Source organism: Peromyscus californicus, unplaced genomic scaffold (genome assembly GCF_007827085.1).
Source record: "Peromyscus californicus insignis strain IS unplaced genomic scaffold, ASM782708v3 Scaffold_15__1_contigs__length_86483966, whole genome shotgun sequence".
NCBI lineage: Eukaryota > Metazoa > Chordata > Mammalia > Rodentia > Cricetidae > Peromyscus > Peromyscus californicus.
Window position 1 is genome coordinate 54335756 of NW_026294447.1, and position 27309 is coordinate 54363064.

The following is a 27309-nucleotide window of genomic DNA, read 5'->3' on the forward strand; positions in this document are numbered from 1 at the left end:
ATTATTTCCCACACTGTTCCATGATCTATGATTCAAGGGGCTGCAGCTGTGTGGATGAGGCCTGCTAGTCACCCTTCATTGCTGGCTAACATATGCTCTGCTCATCTCCCTGTGGCATTTATCCCATAGAAGCTGACGTTGTGGGAACACAAGGAACACTCTGGAAGATGACTGGGAAAGGGCCTTCCCACACCACCCAGGAAGAAGCATAGAACCAAGCTCTACCCTGAGATTGGCTGTGAGACTGAGGTATTGCTCCACCCACCTACGTGGGTGACAGAGGCCAGTGCAACAGGGGCCTGGAAGCTTCAGGAGCTGTGAGCACTGGAGAATGAAAGTCATTAACAACAGGTAGAGATCCTGATCTTGCAAATTTGTTTTAATCACTCATGATCATTGCACATGTGTATAGTACCCAGGGTGACGTTTGATGCTCACATGCATGACACTACCATCTGATCAGACATACCCACTACTTCAAACATTTTTTTTTTTTGGTGGTAAAACACATTTGAAATTCTCTCTCCTGGCATCCACACTCAGCAGGCTGATACAGGAGGGTTGGAAATTTTAGGCTAGCCTGGGATACATAGAAAGAACCTGTTGAAAGAAAGGAAGACAGAAAGAGAGAGGGGAGGAGGGAGAGAGGAAGGGGAGGCAATGTTGGTCCCCATTGCCTTCCACGTATTTTGAAATATGCATTGTGATATTGTTGCGTGTAGCCGTTCAACTGTGCCACAGAAGCCTAGCAATGATTCCTCCTGACTGTAACTTTGAACCTTGGGGCTTTCCTCACCCTGTCCTCTCCTGTCCTGTTGCTGTGTACAATTGTATTTTCTACTCCAGCATCTCTAGATTCCACACAGTGTTTAACTAATTATGTGTGGCGGTTGGTTCAACCTGGAATCAACTAAGGGGAGGCCTCTAGGAACTGCTGTGAGGAATTTTCTTGATCAGATTATTTGAAGTGGGGAGACCTATTCTGAATGTTAGTGGTCCTCCTGATTTGTTGTTGTTTGCTTTTTACTTTTTACCTGCTTGCCTTCACTCTTGTTGGCAAGTTCATCTACTTTGTTGGCTCTACCGCATCCTTCACTGATACTAGGACCCAGCTTTGACTTCCAATGTGGAGTAGGGGGCAGCCCTGCAGAAATCCAATGGGCCTTCAGCACCAGCTTGGGATGGCTGAGACATTCAGCCTCATGGACTGAGCAACGGCTGGGGTCTCACTCAGTCTTTCTGATGCAAGGTAGTCCTTGTTTGACTGCCCAGACCATATTACATAGCCAATCTGAATAACCCTTTTAAAATATACTTACTCTATCAGCTCTGCTCTTCTAGAGATCCCTGATTAATATCCTGTGTCTGCCTCATTTCCATTAATGTAACGTCCTCCAGACTCATCGAGGGTGCCACAAATGACAGCGTTTCATTCTTCTTATGATTTAATACAGTATTCTACTGTGTGTATATATACTACAGTTTATCCATCTGTTGTGGAACATTTAGATCGAACCATATTCTAGCTATTTTGAGTACTGCTGCATGAATGTGGACATTTAGATCTCATCAGTGTACTGAGTCCAGGGGCTGGGAAGAGAGCTCAGTTTGTAGGGTGCTTCTCATACAAACATATAACCCATATTTTTTTTTTAAAAAAAAAACAGATATAGTGGTGCTTGCCAGCAGGAGAGGTGGGGTGGGTGGGACAAAAACAGGCACATTTCTGAGGTTCATTGGCCAAGCATTCTAGCCAAATTGATGAACTTAGGTTCCAGTGTGAGACCCTGGCTCAAAAGATAGAGGCAGAGTGTGTCAGAAGACATACCAGACATAGACCTATCAACCTTTGACCTCTGCACAAGTGTGCACATACACTCCCGTACACATATACATACACCCCATGAACACACACACACACACACACACACACACACACACACACACACACACACACGATGAAAGCACTAGGTTTTGTATTGGTTTGTTTTTGCTGTGTTACTATACTATAAACCATGACTGAGACACACTCTCAAATCATGCTTTCCCACTGGCTCTCAGGTTTCTGGAATAGTGAGACCTGCAAACGGCTGGGCCTGGAATAGACAGACACTCTGAGGTTTTGTATATTTTAAGCACTGAACTCCCTGACCAAATGAAATGTCAAATTATCCCCCAAAGTGAGGAGTTAGCGCTGAAGAAAGTGGGTTGTTGAGCTGCCATCACCCATAAAAACTGGGGGCACACTCGGAGATGTTGATTTCAAATTTGCTGGGAAATGTCAGAACATAACTGCTGCCTGGGGCTTAGGAATGACGGCCGTTTTCTCTAGAAAAGTGCTGTCTGGGGGCCCTGCCTGGTTTCTGATTGGAATGGTCCGTAGGGGGTTCAACAATATAGATGAATAAATGAATGGAGAAAAAGCCCCATTTGCAGACCCCCCCCCCCCCAGGAAAAGCCTCAGCGGCCTCTCCTTCCTCTCACAAGCTCAAAGTCTTCATGGAGGGAGTCGCTCGGCTCTGCAGGAGATACTGTAGAGGTCCCCTGCAGGTCCCACACAGGTCTGATTCTCTGTAAGGTCTGCCTTCTGCTGTGACTTCTTCATTCACACCAGCCAGGAAGAGAACAGCAGCCTTGGAAAGAGTGCAGGGTGAGGCTGGGACTGGTCCTCCCAGGAGGTGGCAGGTGCTCCTGTCCTGGGTCTGGTAGGGAAGGGAAAGTATCACTGTACCTGTGCGAGCCTTTTACTTACAGAGAAGTCCTTGCACCCAGCTGCTGCCCTGGTGGTGGTGGTGGTGGTGGTGGTGGTGGTGGTGGTGATCGGATCTGAGAATCTGCTGACCAAAGGGTCTGGGTTCTATTTCAGAGGTACCCACTGAGTTTGGCATTTTGCCTCATGATCCACAGAGACTGTGGTCCCTGCCTGCTTTGACAAGGACTCTTTTTGAGCCTTGAGGGTGTATTTTGGAGAGGTTCTGGAGAACCAGGAGATGTCCTGTACACATTACAGAAAATGTGTGCTCACATTCATGTACCCCAGGGACCAGTCCTTCGCTATGACCTTTTGGGACGAAGACTCCATTTTAGTGAGGATGTTAAGTTACTCTGAAGCGTCCTATAAGCTGCAAATAATTGGATGCACCAGGGCTTGAAGCCCATTCTGGCCTGAGAGGCAGTGAATCTGTAGAGAGAAGCACCTGGAGGCAGGCTTTTGACTTCCTGCAACTAGACACCAGGTGCATTGGCCAGGAGTCATGGAGCGGGGGACAGAGCCATCACTAACCTAGCAGCCATCCTCTGGTTCTCCAAGAGGTAGGAGGAGCTCAGAACCTTAAGAGAGCGACCAGAGCTTCCATGATGAGGACAGCGCAAGAGCAAAATGTCCGGGAAGGAGGGAAGGAGGCCAGGAAAGGGGAGGCACCTCTCTCATCCAAGTCCCTAGGTCCCCAAGTACTCCACGTGGGTGGGGGCGTCTGACACACACCCACCCACGGGCCCACAGCCACATTCACTGGCTCATCTCTGCATCCCCGTGGGCGTCAGGCCTCCACAGGCCACGTCGCCGCCACCTGCTGCTGTAACCCCAGCGCTGGGAAACCTGCATCACCATTTTTCCCTCCATCTACCCTCTCCCAGGAGCAGGTCCCTGATACTCGGGGTCCAGGCTGAGGCCAGAGTCTTCCTGGCCCACTCCCCAGCAGCGACGTAGAGGTAGAGGGAGGAGCTCTGGCCGGCCACACCAGCCTTCCCCTGCCCCCTCCCCCACTGGAGCTCCCCTCCTCTCCCCCTTCGTTCCCCTCCCTGCTCTTCCCCTCCCCTCTGCCGCAGCCCAGCTCCTAGCGCGTCAGCGTGGGCTTCCCGGAGCGAGTCGCTAGGTAACAGGGCTGGCTCCGCAGACCCGGGCCAGGGAAGCCCGCGCGCGTCGTCAGCATCTGCGCCGCGGGGCGGGGGACTCACGGACCCTCCCCAATCCGGACCTGCAGACCCCCTGAACTGGCTCGCGGTCCCCTCCCTGGATGCCTTAAGGGTGCTGTTGAGCTGCCCCTCCCCCGCGGGGACCCCGACGTCGCCGCCCCCTCCTTCTCCCCCGCTGGTGCGCACCACTCTCCCCGCGGCCAGGTGGGCGACCCTCCGCTGCGGTTGCGGTGGCGGCCGGTAAGCTGCGATCTGGGGCGGGGGCGGGACTACGCCACCAGCGGGGCGGTTCGGGCCACCGCGGCCGGCCGACCGGCCATGTGCTAAAGTTTCTGGGGCTCGGCTGGCCGGCGGGTGCACGGCGCGGGGCGCAGAGCGCGGTGGGTGGGGCGCGCGGTGCTGCCCGCCCCTGGCCCCGCGGGGCGCAGCTCAGTGCGCTCTCACGCTTTCTTTCTCTCCTTTCCCCGGCGCTGCTGCCCTCAGAGATCTTCCCTCCCAGCCCAGGCGCGGGGCATGAAGAGCCCCCGGGTATCGCCTGCGGACAACCCAGCCACGCGCACACCTCGCCAGCGGCTGACGGGGACATGAGCAGCACGATCGGGCTCCGGTGCTGGGCGACCAGCCTCAGCCGGCAGCGGCCAGTGGGTCCTTGCTGCCTGGGAGAATGAGGCAGGAACCCGCGGCCACCTCTCTCTCTTCCTTCTTCTCGCCTTCCTCTGGCTCCCGCGCCCCAGGCCCGGGCCAGGCTGTGGCTCTGCTGCGTGCCCTGCGCGCCCCCCACCTGCCTCCGGATGCTCTTCTCGGTAAGCCAGGCCCTTCGCCTCGGGAACAAAGCCCCTTCGCAGGGCTTGGAGGCAGCCTCTAAGCCCCCTCTCCATCCACCACCCAGTGCCTGGAATCTGTCCCCAAACCTTACCTGAGTCTGAACTGCTAAGGTGCCTTCAAGACCCGGTGTTTTTCTGGGCTATCTGGGAGACAGCAGCGGGCTTGGCATGCAGGCTAGCAAGCAAGAGACCTGTTTGGTCTAGATAACCATCTATGTGTGAAACCTGGATTCGGACTTAGTCACTTGGGGGACCATGATGTTTAGTGGGTGCCCAGGCATTGCTGAGTGGTGTATCTTCAAACCACTCCAAGGAAGTAGGGTTCCCCTTCTCAGTATTTCAGATAAGGAAACTGAGGCCCGGAGTGATTGGATGTGCTAATCAAGGTCACAAGGCGGAAATCAAGGTGCTCACTACCTCATCAAACTGACCCTTTTATCACAGACACGCCTGCCTCATTTCCTCCACTAGCTGCTTCCGTCTTGAGAGCCACTGCATGTGTGTGAAAATACTCCTTCCAATGACGGCTGAGAGGGAATAAATTGCTTAGTAGAATGGATTTTCCATTCACTCCTCCATCTAATGCTGCCAATCCTAATGTGTGTGGTAACTGTGAAGCCTCCTCTTAGTTCAGTTGGGGGTGCAGTGTGTGTGTGTGTGTGTGTGTGTGTGTGTGTGTGTGTGTGTGTGTGTGTGTGTGTGTGTGTTGGGGGGGGGTGGCGTCAATACGTTTTCCTTGTGCTTTCTTTCCGGGCTCTGTTTTCCAGAGCTCTTGAAGGATGGAGAAGGGTGTCCGTTACTCCCATGTTTCCCATTCTGCACTGTGTGCCTCAACCAAGTTCAGCCTCACATGGCATCCTCAGCCTTACCCCTGGGCAAGACCCATCAGCAGCACCCGGGCTGCTTGTGCAAGTATTAGAGAGAGCTACCCCACAGAAGCTGGGGGCTGATTCCACATGGCTGTAAGGCAGAGGCCACCTGGGTCCTGACTCATAGTTGCCACCGCTCTGTGTGTCAGCAGAACTTCACACTTCTTAGCCCAGAGGGAGAGGGCATTGACTGTGATACAGACATGAGGCTTGCCCAGCTTCCCTGATAGGCAGCCAGTGACTCTTCCCATACGTGCATGTAGGTAATCCTCACCAAGGAGGCCATGGGGAATCGTTTGGTCCTGGTCTGAGCACTTGTTTAAGAGGTTGAGTATTTAAGTCTACACACCATGTGGAAAGTGATGGTGCTGTGCAGGGGAAGCCCTTGTGCCACAGGGGCCTCAGTGTCTGTCAACAGAAGGATCAGGGCTGGGTTGGGTGATGTCTCAGTTCCCTCTCAGTTCCAGGACTCTGAGTATGAGAACTAGTGGGTCACAAGACTGAACCAGGGTGTGGGAGGCCCATCAGTCACAGACTGATGGACTGAATAGGTTGTTGATTTCCAGGAAGAGGACTCGGTGTTGAAAGAGCCGTCAGAGGCATGTTCAGCCAAAGGAGGTGACGCCCCTGCTTTAGTGGATTATTTATTGGACAAAAACATAGTGGCTATAAAATGTCCCAAGGTGCCAGACTGGGGTTGTGGGATAGGTTAGGCATTTCAGTTGGAGAGATGACTTTGGCCCCTAAGAACTGATAAAATTCAATGTATCACCGTGACACACAGAAGGCTGGGAAGCAGCATGGCTAACAAGCCTTGCGGCCCTCTGAAAGGAATCAGCTACATGTTATGAGCGAATCTCAGCCTGAACCATCAATGTGAGTAACCACGGTCAGTAGTGCTTTGGTCTCACGCCCCTACTCTCTGCTGGTGATGTTGGTGACAGGTGGAGTCCACCGAGGACACTCAGGGAGACTGTGACGAGAAAGGTGGTCAGCAAGGGTGTTCAGACCCTCACTTAACTTTATTTCATTTGGGGCTGTGATTAGAGCTGAATGCGTCAAGTTGACCCATGGGCTCTTAATGGGTTGTCATCAGCCTTTTAAAGATGTAGATTAATGAGCCTTTTAAAGCAGTACTGAATCCCAAATCAAATGGACACATGCCACCTTTTCCCAGAAACTCGGCTCCCAGCAGGGTTTGATGGCTATTTGAAATTCACAAAACCAGAGGAAAAAAAGCTTCCTTTCTTTTTCGCGTGCTTGTGGGGTCTGTGAAGGGAAAATAATGCATCTTGGTGGCGTTATTAATCTCCCAGAATTGTGTGTTTTAGGTCCTCATGATTAACGGGTACAGTTTTGAATAAAAATGAATGCAGAGGAATGATCTTCATTATGTTACTCCTGAAAATGACAACGTAATTATGAAATAACGATTTTCAGATCATATATCATACTGCTAGTGCCCGAAACTGGATTACACAATACACCATTGATCCCCATTCTGATACTTACTTTTAACTCATCAGTTTTCTCACATCTTTGGGGCTTTTCCCTACAAACACATGCACAGCACCGTGAAAATGGACAGTGCAGAATAGATTCTTCCTTCTCAGTTTTTCTCAGTTAAACCCACTTCCTTTCTAGAAGATCTCAGAAGCTGAGCTCTTCCACACAGTTCTTAGGCTGGCCTCTGGTTAAAGTCCATCTGAGGTGCCTAGATTTCTGAGCGAGAGCAGAAGGATATGTTTGGTGCATCCATAAATGACAAGGTGAAGGCGGTTCCTCTGTGGGCTCACCCCAGCTAAGTGGGAGCGAGGCCATTGGCTTCTTTGGTGGTGGGGAAGCGCTCAGCATTGGGAGGTCTCTGGAGTATTCCATTCCACAGTGATTGTCACTGAAGATGGTTGTATGGACAGAGCACATCAAGGTGTACAAGAAAAGGAAGAGGCCAGGAAACCAGCATTCATCCTCGTGTTAACATGGCTCTGTAGCTTGGGATGGTTTATTCCCGCTCCCTGGGTCTGGGCTCAACTCTGTGATGGGGCTTTATGTTTGTATATAAATGTGTATAGTTAGTAACAAATGATGTCCTTCAACTCTAAACTCGAAGAATCCTTAGAGTTTGGCTACAGCTGGTTATTCATAGATCCAGAATGCTGTGTGCACTCAAGTTATGTAACGAGTTCAATTAGACATCCATATAAACAATGAAGACCCGGTCACTTTGAAAGATGCGTTTGTTACCTTAGGTCAAGTCTCAGTGCCCTGAGTACATGATGATGGAACTCCCATCCTGAAAGACACATGCCAGTTTCCCTCAGGGGCTTCCCTTGAACACATCTGAGAACATTAGAATGAGCCGTGACCCTCTCTGGGATCCATGTGGCAGGACACTCAAGAAGGGTTATATAATTTGGGTCAGTGGGGTAGGAAGAACATGACGTCCTAGCTGCAGAGCTTCAAAGTCAAGGGACTTGGGGATTTTGCCTCGTTCTCAGGCTATTCCTGGAAGGTAAGGAGGGAAGATTGTAATTACTGCTTGTCTTTGTTTTGAAAATGGAAAGTACTTAATTAGAGCCCTGAACTCAGTGAAAGGTTCAGAGTGGCGAGGCACAGTGGCTGGCTGTCTCTGCCAGCTTCTTCATGCAGTCTTCCTGTGTCATGTAGGTAGGTAGCATGTTGTCAGGGGGTCAAGGCTTCCTGTGGAAGTCATTTTCACATAGAGCGAGGGAGAGCAGCCACCAGACCGTAAACATCTTGTCCCTTACAGAGCGGTCCTTGTCCACCTTGTGTGCTGGAGGAGGAAGCTGCGCCCAGAGTGCTGATGAGCCTTCAAAACTTACAGAGGTATCAAAATGGCAGGACCTGGCGCGATGCTCAGAGTACACTGAGAGGTTTTTAACCACCCCACGCTGTAGCTTATGTCCTCTGGTGCTGCAGAGTGTCTGCTAACCAAAGTGTGTCCTTCCTCCCAAATTTTTAAATAATGCCACTGTACTAAAAAAAGCATGTGGAAGAGTTGACGTGGAGACCATATGGAGTGATTCAGCTATTGATAGACTCCTGAATTGTCCTTTTTTTATAAAAAAAAAAAAAGGGGGGGACATCAGATTTCTTTTAACTGCATAATATTGAATACATGTGTCCCCAAAGAGAGTCAGAACTAAGCCAGGTGTGACCTGAAAAAGGTTGCTGCTAGCTGTTCTTTGGGGACAGCTAAAATAACTCCACCAGGTTCCACATGCCCCTGGGGTTCCGGGGGAAGTGATAGGCAGGATGACACCCCAGTCCCTTTAGAAGGCACTGTGAGCCTATACCTGCTGACAAGGGACACGGAATAAAAATTACATAACAGAAACTTTCAAAGGTCGCTTTTTCCTCCCCGCCAGGGTGCCAGCGAGCTAATCCTCCCAAACACAAGCGGGAGATAGATGTGAGGCTTTCAAAGTTCACTCCCAGTGTTGAGGAAGCTTGGGACTTGGGGAGTGTGGGTTCCAAAGAATTTCAGGAGACCGGTGGGGCAGATGTCTAGGATGGCCTTGGAGGCTCAGCCAGGCTATGGTCCTAATGCTCTTTGCTGTTGGCTTTACAAAACTTTTTCAGATCAGCCCTCCCCAGGAGCCAAGGCTTCCAGGTCCCATCTGCAGCCCACAATTTGTGGAGAGTAAAGAGAGATCACTAGAGTACACAGCAGCCGGCTACGTGGCCTTACATTCTCGGAATGAAAACTCATCCTGGTTATTTTCTCTAGCAGCTGAATGTCCAGTTCTGATGTCAGCTTTGCCTATGTCTTCCCAGTGATGTCTTAACAAATAGAACCCCAGCCCCCTTCCACCTCCTTTGGACTGCCAAGCTGCTCTGGTGCCAAAAGCCTTAAGTTTCATCATAGGTGATTCATGAGGGTAGGTGGGGGAGCCAACAATGGGCTAGAAAACTTGATGGTGATTCATCTGTGACCCGAAAAATACCAGCAGCCTCCTGGCGCACAGCATGGAGTTTTTATTTGTGAGGATTCCCAGTGCTTGTTCCCAGTGAGACCTAGAGAGTCCAAACTTTGAGAGAACGGATGGGTGCCTGGTAGCCTCAGTGAGATTTCTAGTATGTGTGGCTATTAAAAAGCAGGATACAGAGGCATCAGAGTGTGTGAATGCTGGGGGTTACCCAGGCCCTGGTAAGTTGATTTGATTCAACATCATCACAGGATTCAATCAGCTAAGCCATTCTAGATGTTTGTGCTGTATGGCTTATGACAGATGTCAGTGGCTCTCTGGGGTTTAAGCCTGCACCTACTCAAGGCCCTCCTGATAGAGAGGCGTGTATTAGGGCTTGATGCGGTGACATGATGGAAACCCGAATCTCAAGGTCAGGAGGTGGTGTTTGAGAGGGTCGATGGATTCCTAGTGGGGTTTGTTTCTTAATAATTTGATCTGCTGCGAGCCTGCTGTGTGCGCCTCATTTAGCATCAGGAAGCTAAGAAGCAAGCAGGGAATGCCCAGAGCATTTTCCCAGCAGTCCCTGATTCTCAGCCTGGATCTGCTAATATAATCTGGGGATCTCACCGATGGCACACGCTCCGTCCAGCTGCGGAGAAGCCAGTGGAGTTCAGATTGGCTTTGACATGTCTCCACCCACTTGGGGTTCTCTGACTTCCTTAATTCAGAAAGTGGACGATAATGATGATCATTGTCTTCTAATGATGGAAAATGACAGCTCTCAGATTTTTAAGTAAAGCAGCACGTGCGAGCTTAAAATGATTTGTGACTGTAGGGTCTTCCCTTTCGCTTGCTTTATTGACTACTTCTAAAGCAGTACGCCTTGCTCTGCAGTGCTAAAATCTGAATGTAGAAGTGAAAAGCCGACATCCTGGGCCTTCTGTCTGAAAAGCGAAAGTGGAAAAATCCACCTACTTTCTGAAAAGGAGAGCTGGAGGCTGCTCCTCTGTCACTCTTCCTGACAAGATCAACATTGCCTCTATCCAGAAAGTCCCTGTGGGTGCAGCTGCAGCTTCTACACTCAGGCCCGCTCGAGGACACTCCCGTCACCTCCTTAGAGCTACAGTGTCCATCTGTGCAGGCCTGGCACTATCTCCTCCACCAGTGGAATGCCCCACTCAGTACTTACTGCCTGATGGCTGGACCACAGCATCTTCCTCCTCTCAGACCCATGTCAGTTGTCAGTGTTTTTGCAATAACTTAGCACGCACAGGCTCTGCTCGACGCCGAGGCTACCATGGCAGACACATACAGCTTCAATGTGTTGTGTATTGCTACTGCCCCTGTAGCCCTGGGACATCACCCTTGCTCTTTGTTAGAGAAGCCATCTAAAACCTGGAGGGCTTAGCTGTCACATGGGACCTGGAGGCAGGCTGGATGAGGGTGAGTGAGACTGGGGTAAGAGTTAGTGGTGTGCCTGTGAGCCCTGCTTCTCTCTTGTCTCCACTAGGTGCCGCAGGAAAAGCCAACACGCCACTCTTGTTCTCCATTGGCTTCTGTAGCCGTCTAGGCTGGGAGGCTGTCACTGCCCAGTGTCATTTTCCAAACAGGATCAGGCATTCGGTCTGTGCAGGCTCTGGAGAGCTTATTAAAATGCAGATTATTTGGCTTTGTCGCACATCTGTTGAATCAGAACCTCTGAGGGACCAATTGTGTTGTTTCGAACACAATTTCCGGGTCAGTGTCATCTCAGGCACTATGAAATTCCAGGCTGCCACTTGTCTCGGGTGTGGTCACCAATGGCCGTTTCTGCTCTAAATGTTCCTCCTGGAACAACCTCCTGTGCTTGGGATTGTCCCCCACTCCACTTCCCACCACACCTCTGCCACCCTAGCACTGGTTCCCTCCCAGCCACACCCCCTGCTCCCTTTCTGCCCACTACAGACACCCGTGGGACACCCAGTGGACTTGTGTCCCCTCCCCCACTCAGCTGGCTCGGGGAGTGCCAGTGCCTGCTCTGTCCCTATAGGTCCCTGTACTGTCTGGACCTGGATCTCACCTGCTCCCCCACTCCACTCTAGCCAGACTAGCTTTTTGGCCAGCCTTCAATCCACCCATTTGCCCAGGTGTGCCCTCTGAGAACCTTGGGCGAGTAGGGTCATCTGACAGGAACTTCCATCTTCTACTCCACTGTGTGAAAATCCGCAGAACCTTTTCTCTTGCACCCTTGGGATGAGCCTCGGCTTCTGGGGTCACCATCCCAGCTGAAGCTGACTTCAAAGTGGCCCTCTAATTTCCGGCATGGTGTTAGAGGATGACTCATCGCTCCAAGGGCTGGATTGCCAAAGTGGCTCTAGAAGTGTCTTTCGGAAGGAGTTTCTAGAAATAGACTGTGTCTCTCTTTTACTAGACTATCTCTTCGGCTGCCTTAGACCCCAGTGGCCCCATCTTTGCGGGCTTTCCACACTCACAGGTCACCTGCTACATCCAGGCACCGTCGCAGGCCTTGGATATATCTGAAGATTTAAGTCAGCGGTCTCTCTGGCTTTCATGCACGTCAGCGGAGTCCCTCTCTGGCTTCCTTTGTCTTCGGGGCCCTGTCGGTGCCTTGGTTGAGCAAGTTACACTCAGACTTATCACTTGGTGGCCATCTCAGAGACTGAACTCAAAGGTGCTCTGAGCTTGTGATCGGGAAGAACAGCCTTTGGGGTGGAACATGGGGCTATCACATGAAACTAGGGTTTGGAGCCTGGAAGCTAGCCTACCCACTCAGCAGCAGGACACCCCCCAAAGGCCACAGACCCTTCTACCCTTCCACTCTCACCTAATGCACATGCTTTTCCTTGACTTAAAAAGAAAAAGAAACGTCATTATCTTGTGTGTGTGGGGTGTGTGTGTGTGTGTGTGTGTGTGTGTGTGTGTGTGTTCATGTGAGAGTGGAGGCCAGAGGAGAACCTCAGGTGACATTCTTCAGAAGCTATCTACTTTGTGTTTTGGGACATATTTCTCTCATGTGGGAACCAGGACTTGCTCATTAGACTAGTCTGGCTGGCCAGGGAGCTCCAGGGAGTTACCTGTCTCTGCCTCCCCAACTCTGGGATGACACGTTTGTGTCCCTATGCCCGGCTTTTTATGTGAGTGCTAGGGTCAAATCAGGTTCTCATACTAGCTGAGCAAATAATTTGCTGAGTTATTACCCCAGCCCCTTAATTAGTATTTATCTATTGAATATAATGATAGGCTATATTATGACATTTTTATACATGTACATCGTATACTCTGTTCCTATTTTTATCCTCAGTTCCTTCTCTTGCTTTTCGTCTTTCCAGTTCACCCTACCTCTCCTCAAGCTAGCCCCATTTATACTTTGATGTTGTGTGTGTACGCATTTAAATCTAGATTCCACATAGGAAAGAAAGCATGTGACATTTAAACTTGGATGCATTTAGTTCTAGATTTCACATAGGAAAGAAAGCATGTGACGTTTGTCTTTCTGAGTCTGGCTTATTTCACTTAGCACGATGATCTCAAGTTCCATCCATTTTCTTGCAAATGAGGCAATTTCATTCTTTATGGTTAAATAAAATTCTGGTTTCTTTACCCTTTCCTCAGGCAAGGGGTATCCGAGCTGGTTCTATATCCCAGCTGTTGTGTGTGGAGCCACAGAAAGCAGGGGTGGAACATGTGTCTCTGTGGCACGTCAAGTTTGAGTCCTTTGTGGACACACCCAGGATGAGTGGAGCCGCATCGTCTGGATTTCCTTAGCACTGGTCTTGTCTGGGCTACCAACTTAGGAGTTGCATTTTCTTTGCTTGTGCAGAGAGGCCAGATGAAGGTAACATTTAGAGAAGCCTAATAAGTAATTACCTGTGGCTAGAATGGCTGGCATGTCTGGAGAGGGACAGAGGGAGAGTTTAGATTGTCTGGGTAGGATAAGAGATGAGCTGAGGTTTGTCAAGCAGAGAGGAAGGGGAGAGGCATTTCTGGTTGGAGGGAAGGTAGGAGTGAAAGTAGTAAGGCCCAAGGGTTGAGGCAGGGGCAAGTGTACTGTAGGCAATAGTGCTGGGCCGAGAGAAAGGCTGGGTCAGTCTTGCATTGATGGAAGTGGGTCTTGAACACCAGTTTAAGGGATAATCCCTATCTCATAGATGATGGGGAGCTGTAAGAGGTATTTGAGTAAGAGTGTGGATTTAAAACAGTGTATGGTGTTGCCAATCCTTGATACTCTGTAACATAAGTATAGAACAGCAAAGGTGTGTGGACTGTTGAAGGAAACCCATTGCCCAGCAATGAACTTGGGGTCACCAGCACTGCTCCTCTCTTTGCATTGTTTATTCCCATTGGCTGATCTTCCAGGAAGGTCCTGCTGTCCAGACCCTGGCTCCATTGACCTTGCTGGGATTTGCAGGGAAAGCCAGGTAGATGCTGGCTGCAGCCCTGGCTGCCCAGCTCTTGTGGACATTGGCCAACAGGAAATGGAGTGGGCAGTGTCCCAGCCTGATTCACTGAGCCATGGGACTCCCCGTGTCTTTGCAAATGCATTTAGGATGCTTCTGGCCTGAAAACAGCCTCCCGGACCGACATCCACAGCTGAGCGAATCCAGGGCACCAGCATCCCGGAGCTCTGCCCTGGCAGTGGCCGTGATAGGTGGAAAGAGAAGGTCAGTGTCCCAACCACTAAGTAAGCAGTTGCTTTGAAGTAAACATGCTCAGCAAGGTGGGTGACTTTCGCAGAGTTGACTGAAAAGATAGGACAAGAAGAAGCCTGTCTCAGGATCACAGGTGGTTACACTTAGCTACCTCTATTATTTCCCTCCCTTCCTCCCCAAAAGCCTTCCTTATTAGCCAGTGGACAAATTGCTTGGCATTTTCTGGGGATTATGCCCCTGGCAGAGAGGCTTCTTCAAGACAGGCTGACAACCCTGCCATGCCAAGAGTAACAGGCATGTAAAGAGGTGCCCTCTGAAGGGTTTCCGCCCCTGCTGTGGACCTGGAGAAAGGAACACAGCCATAGTCAATCACAGGCCCCCTTACAGGTCCACAAACCAAAGACCAGAGATGGGAAGAAAACAGCCCAAGGTCACACAGGAACTATGAAGGGGGGGGGGGCTTAGTCATTCTGCAGCCACCGTGGTTATTGAGGGTGGCTGGGGCTCAGAGCTGGCTTGCATCCACCTGGAAATAGGCAGCTATGCTCACGTGACCATGCTGCCCACGGGTCCTGGAACTCCCCTTCCTTCCCTTCCTCATGGATCTCACCCCTTCTTGGTTTCTGAAGCTTGTGTGGATTTTTTAGTGCAAGCAAAGAGAAGAATTCAGTAACCAGTTATCAAAGCAGATTGCCAGAATCCCCATATCTGGGAAGAGATGGGTTTGTGCTCTGTGTTGGAGCTCTGAGGGTATGGTATGTCTCAGGCTGCACCACCTGGTTCTGGGGCAGCCTTGCACCTGCCTATCAGAGCTCCTACACCAACCCTGAGATCCACCTGAATTATTTCTGGGCATCACCCTCAGAGGCTACCCTCCTTCTCCAGGTCCCTCTTCTCTAGGTCCCCAGTACCTGAGGACAAATTTGATTCACGCCTTTAGTGATTGCTGCTCACCAAGTATGACTGAGTGAGAGGTGCTAGGCTTCATGGGCATCCCAGCTGGGCTTTCTCAGTGGCCTGACTTTCTGTACTGCCCTGTACCTTCTCAGACACATCCTCCTGAGTGGGGGAGCAGGGGGTGTCTGTTCTGCCAGCCAACTACAGTCAAAGCCTCAGGGCCTTCCCGGGCATAGCTCTACCTACAGTTTCTGCCCATCGAGTATCCATCCCAGTGCTTCAGAACATGAAAAGACTGTTTGTGAGCCTTCTCAGGTTATTATCCCTAAACGTGGCCCATCTCTGTGGTGGGCCTATTGGTTACTGCAGTTCTATGCAGAAGTAATCTATCAGATTCTAAATGGCACTGGTTTGCCGATGTTATTGATTCCTGTTTTAAAGAAAGGAGAGCAGAGTTGCTAAAACCCTGTCCTCGTGGGGTAGAAACCCAAAGAGAATTAAGGGTAATAAGGTAGTTGTAAAAAAAAAATGTGATTGCCAGGCAGGCTTTTAGGATGGTTATGGTTAAGATTATTTTAGCTAAGATGTGATGGAACATAACTTCAGTCTCAGCACTCGGGAGGGTGTAGGCAGGAATAGGGTTAGGAGTTCAAGGTCATCCATGGCTACAGAGTGAGTTTAAAGGCAGTCTGGGATACATGAGACCCTGTCTCAGAAAATAAATAAATAAATAAACAAACAAACGAAAAGGAAAACAAAAAGGACATTTTGAATGTCTTTCTTAAGCTTGCTTTTTCTGGGCGAGGACCTCCTGGCCACTTCCTAGATCCCCCTTCCACTCAGCTGATGGCTCCTCTACCTGAAGTCCCACATTTGGAATGACAGTTCCCCAGCAAGCGTCTTCACGCTGTCACAACCACTTCCAGGGCTCTGCACCTGTTGCCTGAAGCTGTTCTCAGGGAGAAAAACCGGAGCCTTGCGCAGATCTGGGTTTAAGTCCAGTTGCATCCTCTCACTCTCTGTTTCTTGGACAATTCTCCATAGCTGTTACAAGCACAGTTTTCTCCTCTGCAAATGGTGCGATAACAATCACTGATGAGAGGCGCAGGCTTTCTGTGTAGCTGCTTTGCAATAACAGCCATTGATGAGAGGCATAGGCTTTCTGTGTAGCTGCTTGCCATGGACACAGACCTGCGCTGATTTAACTGTCAACCCTATACAACCTAGAATCACCTGAGAAGAGAATCTTTGTAAGGAATTGCCAAGATCAGGTTGACCTATGGGTATGTCTTTGGAGAACTGTCTTGATTGTTAATTGACATAGGAAGACCCAGCCCACTGTGGGCGGCACTATTCCCTAGGCATGTGGTCCAGAACAGTGTGAGAGAGGAGGAGGCTAGCTGAGAGCAAGCAAGCAACAATGGGTTTATTCTGTCTTTGCTACTAAGTGTCAGACATGCTATGACTATGCTTGAGTTCCTGCCTTGACTTCTTTGAAATGATGGGGCTCTGATGTGAAATCATAGCCCAAACCCTTTCTCCTCAAAACTTCTTGTTGTTTGGGGTAGTTGTCATGGCAACAGAAATGGAACTAAGAGGAGACCCTACTGACAAAGGACTTGGTGACTTTTGCTGGTGCTCCTGCTTCACAGATGTGGAACTAGGGCTTAGGGAGTATTTATTTCTGCCTGCAAAAATGTCTCCACACGGTGGTTTTTGCCTCTAGTAAGCGCCCATTTTGTTCGGATAGGTAATTCTTGCTAGGGCCTCGTGAGAGCTTGCACTCAGACTGAGGCTGGGGTTGGAACCATCTGGAAGACATACATCCCTGGTACCTGGACTTGGAAGAGGTGCACAGCCCAAGGTGAGGGCTGGAGGGCGGTCAGCATGTAGATGGGGGAGCCCACTCCTCCATCCCTCTGTGGCCACTTCGTGTTCCTTAGCATAGAGGCAGGCAGGATATTCCCACAGGTAGCTGATGTGTTGGGGTGGAGTGTAGGTGGAGGGCAGAAGCCTGCCAAGGATCTGCACCTTTTATGACAGTCTTGGAAATTGTGTGACATCACCTCTGACATATGGTTAGAAACAAGTCGCTAGTATTTGGAGAAAAAAAGAGCAGGTAGACTCCATCTTTTGACTAGAATAGTTAGAAGGAAGCGAAACAGAATTTTGGCTAAAATGGGGAGCTATGGTGATACATGTGGCAGAGCATGTCACCAGGGCTCTGTAGACATCTGCGCTGTTGCCAGGATACTGCCCCTTCAGGTTAGAGAGCTCTTGGTCCAGCCCAGGTACTGACCACCCTCCTCATCCCGTCTCTTCATCTCTTTTTCCTCAGCCTATAGTCATGTCTGTACTCTTTTAGGGCCTGAAGACTTTTGCCTTCATGGGTACCCCGCCCCCTGTCGTGTGTGTATGTTATACATTATGTTTTGTATTGCATGTGCCTTGTGACACATGAGTTAATATACAGAGGAATAGTCTAATGTGCTGAATTAACACGTTTTCTTCTACCCTAAAACTTGTGTGCGTGTGTGTGTGTGTGTGTGTGTGTGGTGTGTGTGTGTGTGTGTGTGTGTGTGGTGTGTGTGTGTGTGTGTGTGTGTGTGTGTGTGTGTGTGGTGTGTGTGTGTGTGTGTGTGTGGTGTGTGTGTGTGTGGTGTGTGTGTGTGTGTGTGTGTGTGTGTGTGTGTGGTGTGTGTGTGTGTGTGTGTGTGTGTGTGGTGTGTGTGTGTGTGTGGTGTGTGTGTGTGTGTGTGTGGTGTGTGTGTGTGTGTGTGTGTGTGTGTGGTGTGTGTGTGTGTGTGTGTGTGTGTGGTGTGTGTGTGGTGTGTGTGTGTGGTGTGTGTGTGTGTGTGTGTGTGTGTGTGGTGTGTGTGTGTGGTGTGTGTGTGTGTGTGTGTGTGTGTGTGTGTGTGTGTGTGTGTGTGTGTGTGTGTGTGTGTGTGTTTACCTAGGAGTGTTAGATTTTTTTCTATTGATTTTATAAGAAATGGTACATGTGTGGGCACTAGGCACTGTGCCCACCACATCCAATGGAGAGAGGAGTCACGACTGCCCCCTCTCCCACCTACCTCCTCCCACTTCCTTCTGCCCTCCTGGTCCCTACCGCTGGCCATGCTCCTCTCCCAGCCTGTATCTCCTAAGTCCTTCTCTGCATCATTGAGCAAGCTCTCATCCATTCCCGCTACCTGGAGTCTCCTCTCTTCAGGTGCTTCGCTGGGGACAGGCCTGCCTTTAGCTGAGAGCTGTCTCCCTTGGCTTCTGGCTGGTCTCTGGGGGCAGAGCCCGGGCAGGTTCTCCCTCGTTTCCCTGAAAGGCGATGGAGAGCGCTGCTTCTGCTGGGTCTCCCTGTCTTCTGAGACAGATACCCCCAGTCAGGTTCTGATCCCCATGGTCCCCCCCCCTTCCATTTTGTACCGAACAGCTGCTCTGTGCCGGGCCTTTCACAAGGGCTGCCTGGTCCCTGTCCTTGGAGACTCAGTCAGAAAGGTAAACAAGAAAACTCCGCAGACAAATGGCTGCCGGCAACAGAGGAGTTTTGATACGTAATTGGCATTTCAAGAATTCAAAGCAATAAGTTCAGTCTGTTTGCCCGAGAGAGGATGGGATGCTAATCAGACACTTGTCTGAGGAAGACCAGGGTGGCCGCTGCTCCCAGCACTGGGCCCTGCTTTCTCCTGTATCCCTCAGTCTCTCAGCTTTGACTTTCTGTCTCTCCTCTTGACAGTCAAACAACAGTCACCCTGTAATGGTAGCCTTAGCCCTGTACCCTCATGACCTCATGACTCATTCAGTCTCCCTTGGCACATTGGTTCCTATGTAAGAAGCTGAGTGGCCTGCCTGGATGAGCATGGCTGGTCGGCGAAGCTGTAGCTAGTCTTTGGGTCCCAGGGCGGGGAGAGCTCTCTCCTGGGGTTGTAAGTGTGATGTGTTCCTCAGGAAGGGCATACAGGGTGGAGAGTCAGGGGTGGCATGCTCTCTGTCTCAGAACTGCTTCCTGGCAATTGCTGGGATACTTGCTGTATGCGTCCTTGAGAAACCAGCCTATGATTTTAATATTATCATACGATAAATAATTTAAGGACTAGGAAGACCTTGATATCAGGATTTGCCAGAGTAATTCTTTTTAATTAGTTAATAAAGTTAATTAGTTGTCAGGCACGGTCCTTAGTTTTTTTTTTTTTTTCCCACCCCAGTTAAGGCTTTGGTTGTAGACACGAGTGAGCTGTGTTTGTGGACTTGCACTGGGGACTGGAGGCATTAGGAGTCCTGGAGGTCACTCAACTTGAAGTCCAGATGTTGATAGCAACAAGAAGAGTTGGCCCATGTCCAGAGCTGGCCAGGGCTGAATTGGAGAAAACCAACACCATCCAGCTTGTGGCTTAGAAAGCTATCCCCTAGCAATGTGAGAGACCTGTGTTTGGAACGCTCTGTCCATTACCCACCTCTGAGTCAAAAGATGCAGGCTGAGCCAGGCATGGTGGTGCATGCCTATAATCCAAGCCCTCAAGAGGCTGAATCATGAGCATCACTGCGTGTTCGAGGTCAGCCTGGGCTAGATAGCAAAACATTGTCACAAACAAACACACAATAGAAACCAAACCTGAACTACAGAGATATGGAAACGGTCTTGACTTTGAGTGCTGAGTCCTTCTTGGAGAAAACCCCTGGTTTTTAGAAGAAAGTCTGCCCTCTCTCAGCTAGATTCCTGTTGTGAACCTTATTTGTACAAACCGTTCACGATGGCCCCAGATGACAAATGAGGAAACCGGCTGAGACCGCATGGGGTGATGGTTCCGGGTCACTTGCCTCCTAAGAAGTAGGGTAGCAATGTGGATCAGAGCTGTCTCTTGTTAAGTTACCTGTGACAGCATCATAAGAAACGTGTCCCCTTCTTTTGGACACCTGCTTCTATGCTATGGGGAGAGTGCTCGCCTGTGATTCTGGTGGTCCCTTGTTCCCAATTGCGGGAGGGTTTTTCTTTTTTAAGTCTTGCATGTGTATTCATATCTATGAGTTTGGGCAGGCTCATGCCGTGGCATGTGTATAAAGGTCAGAAAATAATCTCAGATTTCAATGCTCACCCTCTACCTTGTTTGAAGAGGGACCCCTTGTGATTCACCATTGTATGTACCAAGCTAGCTGGCTCTCAGCTTCAAGGGGTTCTCCTATTGCCACCTCCCATCTCACCACAGGAACACCGGGATTACTGCCGGGCAGTAGCGTATCCAGCTCTAGGTAGGACCTGAACACAGGCCCTCACACCTTTACACATGGAGCCAGGTTTACCTCCGCAGCCCACCCTAGAAGTCCTTTACACAGTCCCACTAGCCAGGCCATAAAGAACAATAATGCACCGCCTCATCGTGTAGAGGTCGGAAGCCAAAAGCAAGGCTGGCGGGCTGCTTTCCTTGCTGGTTCCAGGGGATGGCAGCCCTCTCCGTTCTTTGCTTCTTCCCAGTTCGAGGCAGCGGCCAGCAGTCCTTGCTGACCCTTGATTTGTAGAAGTGCTCCATTTCCATCACAAGCTCCATGTGTCCCCAGCCAACTCTACATTCTCCCTGTGTGTCCCCGGTCAACTCTGCATTTCTTTCTCTTATAATGACATGAGTCAGGTACAGGGCTCACCCTAATCCAGCATGATCCCATCTTAACTTAATTACATCTTCAAACAGGACTGTCGGCTAGGATTTGGACATATCCAGTGGAGGCCTGAAGCTCACATTATAGCTGGGGGTGGGCCTAAGGACCACACTCTCAGCTAGAAGGTTCTGTGAGTGTTCAGTGATGTCTCACCCTGGGGCCTCACTGCCTCCTGCCTGGGTCAGCTTGGTGAATGTCCCACTAAGGCCCTGTGCCCCCCTCACCCCTCTGCCAGCATGGGCATAGCTCCTGCTGCTGCCAGCTTGGAGCCACGGAGACAGTTTGTGCTGCTTTGGCATCTGTTTGGGGCCATTGCCAACTCCTGGCACAGCGAGTGGGTGGCAGCTTGGGCACAGTGTGTATTTGCAAGGCTAACCTCTCCCCGCCCCCAGCCAGCCGCATGTGTCATTTTCCTCAGGGTTTCTGGCAGCCCCTGACAGGTCAGGGTGTCATCGACCTCAGTGTGGCTGAGGGGCAGCTGTGTTTGGGCACGAGGCTGGGAACCTGGACCGTTCAGTTGATTTGGTTCTCGTCACCAAGTGACAAGTGTGTCTGTTTCCTCGCCTCATTTATGGTGTAGGGGGACTTCTGTGTGGCTTCAGCATCTCTTGTCTCCTGGGGGCCGTGTGAGACTCCCTTGGGCAGATTCCTCACTCTGGGATTGTGGCCCTTGTCCTTGAATACGCCGGCACTTGCCTTAGAGCCTGGGACGCACTTGGCTGAGGATCACAGTGGAAGACGGTGTCCCCGTGTGTCTGCTATAGGCATGCGTGGCAATGTGGCCCCATTTGAACCACTTGTAGGCTTATGGGTTTGGAGGAAGTGGACCCATGAAAGAACTTGTCACAATTGTGGGGGGGGGGCACTGTGTTTTCCAGCCTGTCAGCTGAGAGGGGGAACTGGGATCCTCTGGAGTTTTGCAAGGTTGTCTTCTTCCAGGGACTGCTAGAAACTCAAGGAAGTGGGCGTAGATGGGATGGGGGAAGGGGCGGGAGGCAGCACAGGAACCTGGGCGAGAATTCTGTTGCGACGCCGGGTAGCGGTCTGTGACAGCTAGAGGTGGCAGGGGATACTTCAGGACTTTAGGAGACAAGAGCCTGGAGCAGCCTTGCTAAAACCACAGACGTCTTGGCTCTTTAAGAAGAGTATCGCTGCACAGTGGACTCCGTGGTGGCCCCGTGTAGCTGCTTCTGAAGAACCACGGGCTTCCTTTAGCAGCCAGAAGTCTCATTTAGCAAGGAAGAAGGAACCCCAGTAGTGTAAGCATCCTGCTCAGGTGCTGGAACTCTTACCTCAGGGGTATTCTGGAACATTCTAATGGGCAGCCATTGAAAAGTGCTGAAATCTAGGTTCTTACTTTGCCTAGAGAAGGCCTGGTGGTTCTGAAGTAGGGTCTAGGGATCAGTTAATCTCAAAGTTCCCAGGGCACTGTATCTAAAGTTGAACATCCCCTGCAGCTCTAGGACGTGAATGCACTGTGTGGGTACTAGCCCTGCCTCGATGGGCCTGTTCCTTCATTGGTTTGAGGCCCAACCTAGCAAAGAGAAACATTGAGACTCCAGGGAGTCCAGGCACACTGAAACCCTTGGCTACCATGGGTCAAAGCATCCTGATGCTTATTGTCTCAGCTGGGTAGGTGTAATCATTAATTTTGATTCTCTCTTTGGTGGGATTCAGAGTTGCCATAAAACAAGCCTCTGGGCATGTCTGTGAGGGAATTCTTAGACTGAGTTGATTGAAGTAGGAATGCCCACCCTGAACGTGGGCAGCACCATCCCATGGGTGGCATCTCAGGCTGCATGCAAAGGAGAAAGTGAGCTGAGCATCGGCATCCACCTCTCGCTGTTCCCTGAATATGGAGGCAATGTGGCCGCCCTTCCCCACCATGATGGGCTCTACCCTCAAAATGCAAATTAAAGTGAGCGCGACCTTCCTTAGGTTGCTTTCAAATCCTTTGTCACAGCAGTGAGTGAAGCCTCTTGCTAGTGCATCTCTGTGAGAGGCAGCTGAGCAGTGGGTCCAGACAGGTCACCTGGCAGGCAGAGTGGCTGGGATCCCTGACTTCCGGTGTGCCGTTAACTTCTAGTGGGATGTTGAGAGGGGCTGAAAGAAAAGAACTCAGATCCTTGGCCCTGGTGTCTTTTTGGTTATAAAATAAAATAAAATGACATTTTGCAGGAAATGTCTCTCCTTGGGGAGGAGGCACTCCTGCTGCTAACGAGCTTGAATTGAGCACATGCTACATGCTGCAGCTCGGGGACCCTACATGGATTCGACAAATTAGACAGATTCATGCCCCACTAGAGCCTGGCATGTTTGGGGTCCCCCTTTCCTTAACCCTCAGGAACCAGGTTTGTAGGAGGAATGGCAGGAAAGGAGGGATTCATTCCTCAGGCCCAGACCTCTAGACCTTGGGGTGCTCAGCACCACGGGCAGCCTCTACACTCATCAAGGTATTTTTTTTTTTTTGGTATAAACAGTTCACAGTCAACCGAGAAAGGAGATTTGGAACCAGGCCCATGACCTTCTGCAGGTACTGAGCGGTGGGTCTATAGATTGTTAGGGTTTTGCATAAAACAGAACGTCCCCAGGGCCGACCTGCAGAGAACAAGCCACCCCACCAGTTGACCTGCTTCTCTGAGCACGCTGAGGCACTTCTTGGATCGTGAGTCTGCCAGCCTTGCCCTAACCTAGATGGCTGAGGGGGCGTTGGGTAGAATAGTCACAGAAGGGAAGCAACAGAGACGGGGGGAGGGGGGGCTCCATCACAGCCGACCTCTGCTTGCTGTTTATCAGCTCATGCATATTGGGACAGCTCTGTCCAATCAAATGTCCACCCTGCTGCCTGTATCTGCTAAGCACGTCTCTCTGCTGGTGCTGGGTTGGAGCCCAGGGCACGGAGAGAGTGCAAACAGAGGAGTCAGTCCAAACTGCTAGTGTGGGGATAATGGGGACATCGCTGCAACAGAGGGGATCGCAGGAAGTACATACCCTGTCTGCATCCTGGGAAGGAGATTCTGAGCTGTTCCTGGAGGGGGAAGCTGCTGTGAGCCTCAGGGATGAGGGTGGTCTCTGCTGTGAGAACAGGTCTGTGGCTAAGCCTGGGAGGATAGTGCTCGGCCAGGCCTGCTTGGGTTTGGCCCAGGTTGAGAGGGAGAGCTGGAGCCCAGGGCTGGAGGGAGACACACAGACTCGGATGCAGAATGGATTTGGTAGTAGACATTGCAGGACCTCATTCTAACATTCAAGAGTTTGTCCTGGCAAAGTGAGCATGTGTGCGTGTGTACGTGTGTGTGTGTGTGTGTGTGTGTGTGTGTGTGTGTGTGTGTGTGTGTGTGTGCGTGTGTGTGTGTGTATCTGTCTGTCTGTCTGTGTGTTTCTGTGTGTGTTCATGTGTCTGTGTGTCTCTGTGTGTATGTATGTCTGTATGTATCTGTCTGTCTCTGTGTCTCTCTGTGTGTTTCTGTCTCTCTGTGTGTATCTATCTCTATATGTGTTTCTGTGTCTGTTTCTGTGTGTATGTCTATGTGTGTCTCTATGTGTGCCTGTCTGTGTGTCTGTATTTGTATGTCTCTGTGTGTCTGTGTATGTGTGTGTATGTGTGTATATGTGTGTGTACATGTGTCTGTGTATGTGTGTCTATGTGTGTATGTGTGTGTATGTGTATGTCTGTGTATGTATGTATATTTGTGTCTGTCTGCCTGTGTGTCTATGTGAGTATGTGTGTGTATGTGTGTGTGTATGTGTGTCTGTGTGTATGTAGATGTGTTTGCACTTGTGTCTCTATGTGTGTGGGGGTGCTGGGATGTACAAACATACTTGATATACATGGTGTGCATGGGGAGAGGATAGAGAGAGAATATGAAGAGTTGCAGAATGGAGCTAACCAAAATCCAGGCAGTGGAACAGATGAGTCAACCTGTGCCTTACAAGATGGCTCCCTAACCCATGACACCACCAAGCTGCCTAGGGCAGCCCCTCTGCCATCATGGATTCTTAAACTGCCCAACTTCCCTATTGAGTTGGAATTTTCCAGTGTCTCAGGCCCTTCCCAGTGTTGATCCTCCTGTACCTTTTACCTCACCCTCTTGGCTTTCTGGAAACTTCCTCAACACCAGCACCATGGATCTCAGAACTTCTTTGGGGTTGGGTACCTCCTTCCCCAGAGACACAGCATGTGCAGTTACTTCCCAAGAACAGCCTCCTCCTTTGCCCTCCTCAGCTCCTAGCTCAGTTGGCACCTTCTCCCTGACCTATGACACTCTCCTGTGAGCCAGGTCTCTGGGCTGTGATAGACCCCAGTGCCTGATCACTGTTGAATCTCCAGTTTTAAACACGGTTCCTGGCCCCAGGTTGGTGCTTGATTGAAATATTTGTTAGAGAAACAACAGAGTCATTGAGAAAGCAGGGAAGGTCGTGACTCCCCACACAACACAGCCTTTCTTCTTGGGCCTTGAGAACTCCGCAGCTGGCAACAGGAAAAACAACCCAGACCTGCTTACTAGCAAGAGAAGACTGGATTGAGCCAGGCACCATGTCAGGACCTTGTTGGTCAGGCTCTCTGGGGAAACTGAGACAAAAGCCCAGTAACAGAGATTGACCTGAGCCAGCTAAGTAAGGCTGTGGATAGTCATTACCCTGTGTCACAGGAGACCTCATCTAAGGCAGTTACATTTTTCTCAGTCCCTGTTCTGGGGAGGGGACATGAAAACCCCTATCCTCATGAAGGTTCCATGGAGGAGCTGGGCACAGGGCAGGAGCTGGAGCAGGCTCTCTGGAGCTCCATGACCTCACTTCAGCACCTGAGGGTGGAAGGTCCTGCAGGGTTCGCCTTCAGGAGAAGTGCGGATCCCAGTTGGTGCACTTTGCAGAAGTGCACAGGGGTCCCCCAGAGTGGTTACTCTTATTTTCTATTTACACAACAGCCAAAACACTTTGCTGTGCTGGTCCACCGTGCAGGGCACTCTACAGTCGCACTCTGCAGGACAAGGGGCCACATCTCCCCCGCCCTCCGCCTCGCCAAGCCTCTCTGAGAAGCTTGCTCTCCTCGGCCCTCCTCCTGCCTTTGCCTCGCCATCCATCCGCCCCCACTGCAGCCTCCTTCTGCTCAGCTGCCTCTGAGACAGTAACGCGCAGCTCATGACTCAATGCAAGCTCGCTATTGTTTTTTAATTAGATTTTATTTATTTATTGAGGGGAGCCTGCAGGGGTGAGAGTGTAACTTGTAGAAATCAATTCGCTCCTTCCATCTGCGGGCCCTGAAGATTGAACTCGGGTCATCAGGTGTTGCGGCAAGCGCCTTTACCCACTGAGCCATATTGCTGGCCCCCACTGTGTTGTTGCTGTTTTGAGACCCGGTTTCACTATGTTGCCCAGCTGAGCCTTGAACCCTTGGGCTCAAGAGATCCTCCCCCTCGCTGGGGCTTCAGTCACACACTCTACTCCATTTGCTCCTTCAAATAGCTCTGCCTGGCATATTTTTTTTTACTTTGTATTAAAATTACTTTTTAATTAACACATTCACATGATAAATAAAATTGTGCAGACAGGCATACAATAAACTCCTGTTACATATTGAGTGCCTACACTGTCCTGAAACGTTTCTCAGATGAACGCGTTTACTCACTGCAGCCCAGTCCCCTTCCGCAGATGCTAAGAGTCCTGTCCACATGGTTGATGGAGCCCCATCTGCCCTGCCACAGGCATCCTAATTCACAACAGGAAGACTTGGCCCCCATACTAGCTCTCCATACTCATCTATGCTTCCTCAGACGCTTCTACTAGCTACTTTTTTTGGTGGTAAGTGTGTTCTTTTGTCTTTTAAGTTTAATTAATTTTATTATTGTGTGTGTGTCTTTGCCTGTATGTATGTCTGTGTACCACATGCACACCTGGCGCTTGCAGAGAAGAACATCGGATCCCCAGGAAGTAAAGCTACAGATGGTAGTGAGCTGCCATGTAGATGCTGGGAACTGAACCCGGGTCCTCTGCAAGAGCTGTCAGTGCTCTTAACCACTGAGCCGTCTCCCCAGCCCCTTCTGTCAGTTACTTTTTCATCTGTAAATCTGCCATTGTCCTTTTGCAGTGCCCGTGTCTTCTTGTTTTGTGAGATGAGGCCATAGGGTGTCCCATTCTTTCTCCTGAGGTCTGTCTCAGCCTCAGCGTCACTCACCTTGCATGAGGGTCCTTCACTTAAGTGACTTGTCCCGTGTTCTCTCCATAGCTATGCCGTAGCTTGGCAAAGGACTTGAAAGTGGCAGGTGTCACTGGCATTTTTTTTTTTTTTTAACTGCTGGGGTAAGCCACATGCTGGGATATGTTCTCCAGAGACAAACACCTGAAGTCTTGAACCAGGAGGAACAGAAGGGCCTGGAACATTCTCTGTGCTTCTATGTTCTCCATCAGTGTCTTAGCATCCCACCATGTTTCATTGGGATCATGTGGTTTGAATGAGAATGTCCCCCGCACACTCTCATGTTTGAACTCTTGGTCCCTGTTGCCTGGTAGTGCTGTCTAGGGAGGTCGTGGAACCCTTAGGAGATGGAGCCTTGCTGGAGGAAATGCATCATCAGGGTGG

At 50.5% G+C, this 27309-nt stretch overlaps 2 long non-coding RNA genes across 2 annotated transcripts in view; one reads left to right on the forward strand and one right to left on the reverse strand.

The window, feature by feature from the left end:
• Window positions 1-361: 361 nt before the first annotated feature.
• On the reverse strand, window positions 362-5385 carry LOC128110897 (uncharacterized). Its single transcript, XR_008218366.1, has 2 exons — window positions 4832-5385; window positions 362-2702 (listed from the first exon to the last, which is right to left on the reverse strand). It is a non-coding gene; the product is annotated as an uncharacterized LOC128110897 (long non-coding RNA).
• LOC128110896 (uncharacterized) overlaps window positions 3813-27309 on the forward strand; it is a 47566-nt gene continuing 24069 nt past the window's right edge. Inside the window, exons 1-2 of the long non-coding RNA XR_008218365.1 lie at window positions 3813-4155; window positions 4399-4718. This is a non-coding gene — a long non-coding RNA (uncharacterized LOC128110896). The remainder of the gene's footprint in view (window positions 4156-4398; window positions 4719-27309) is intronic.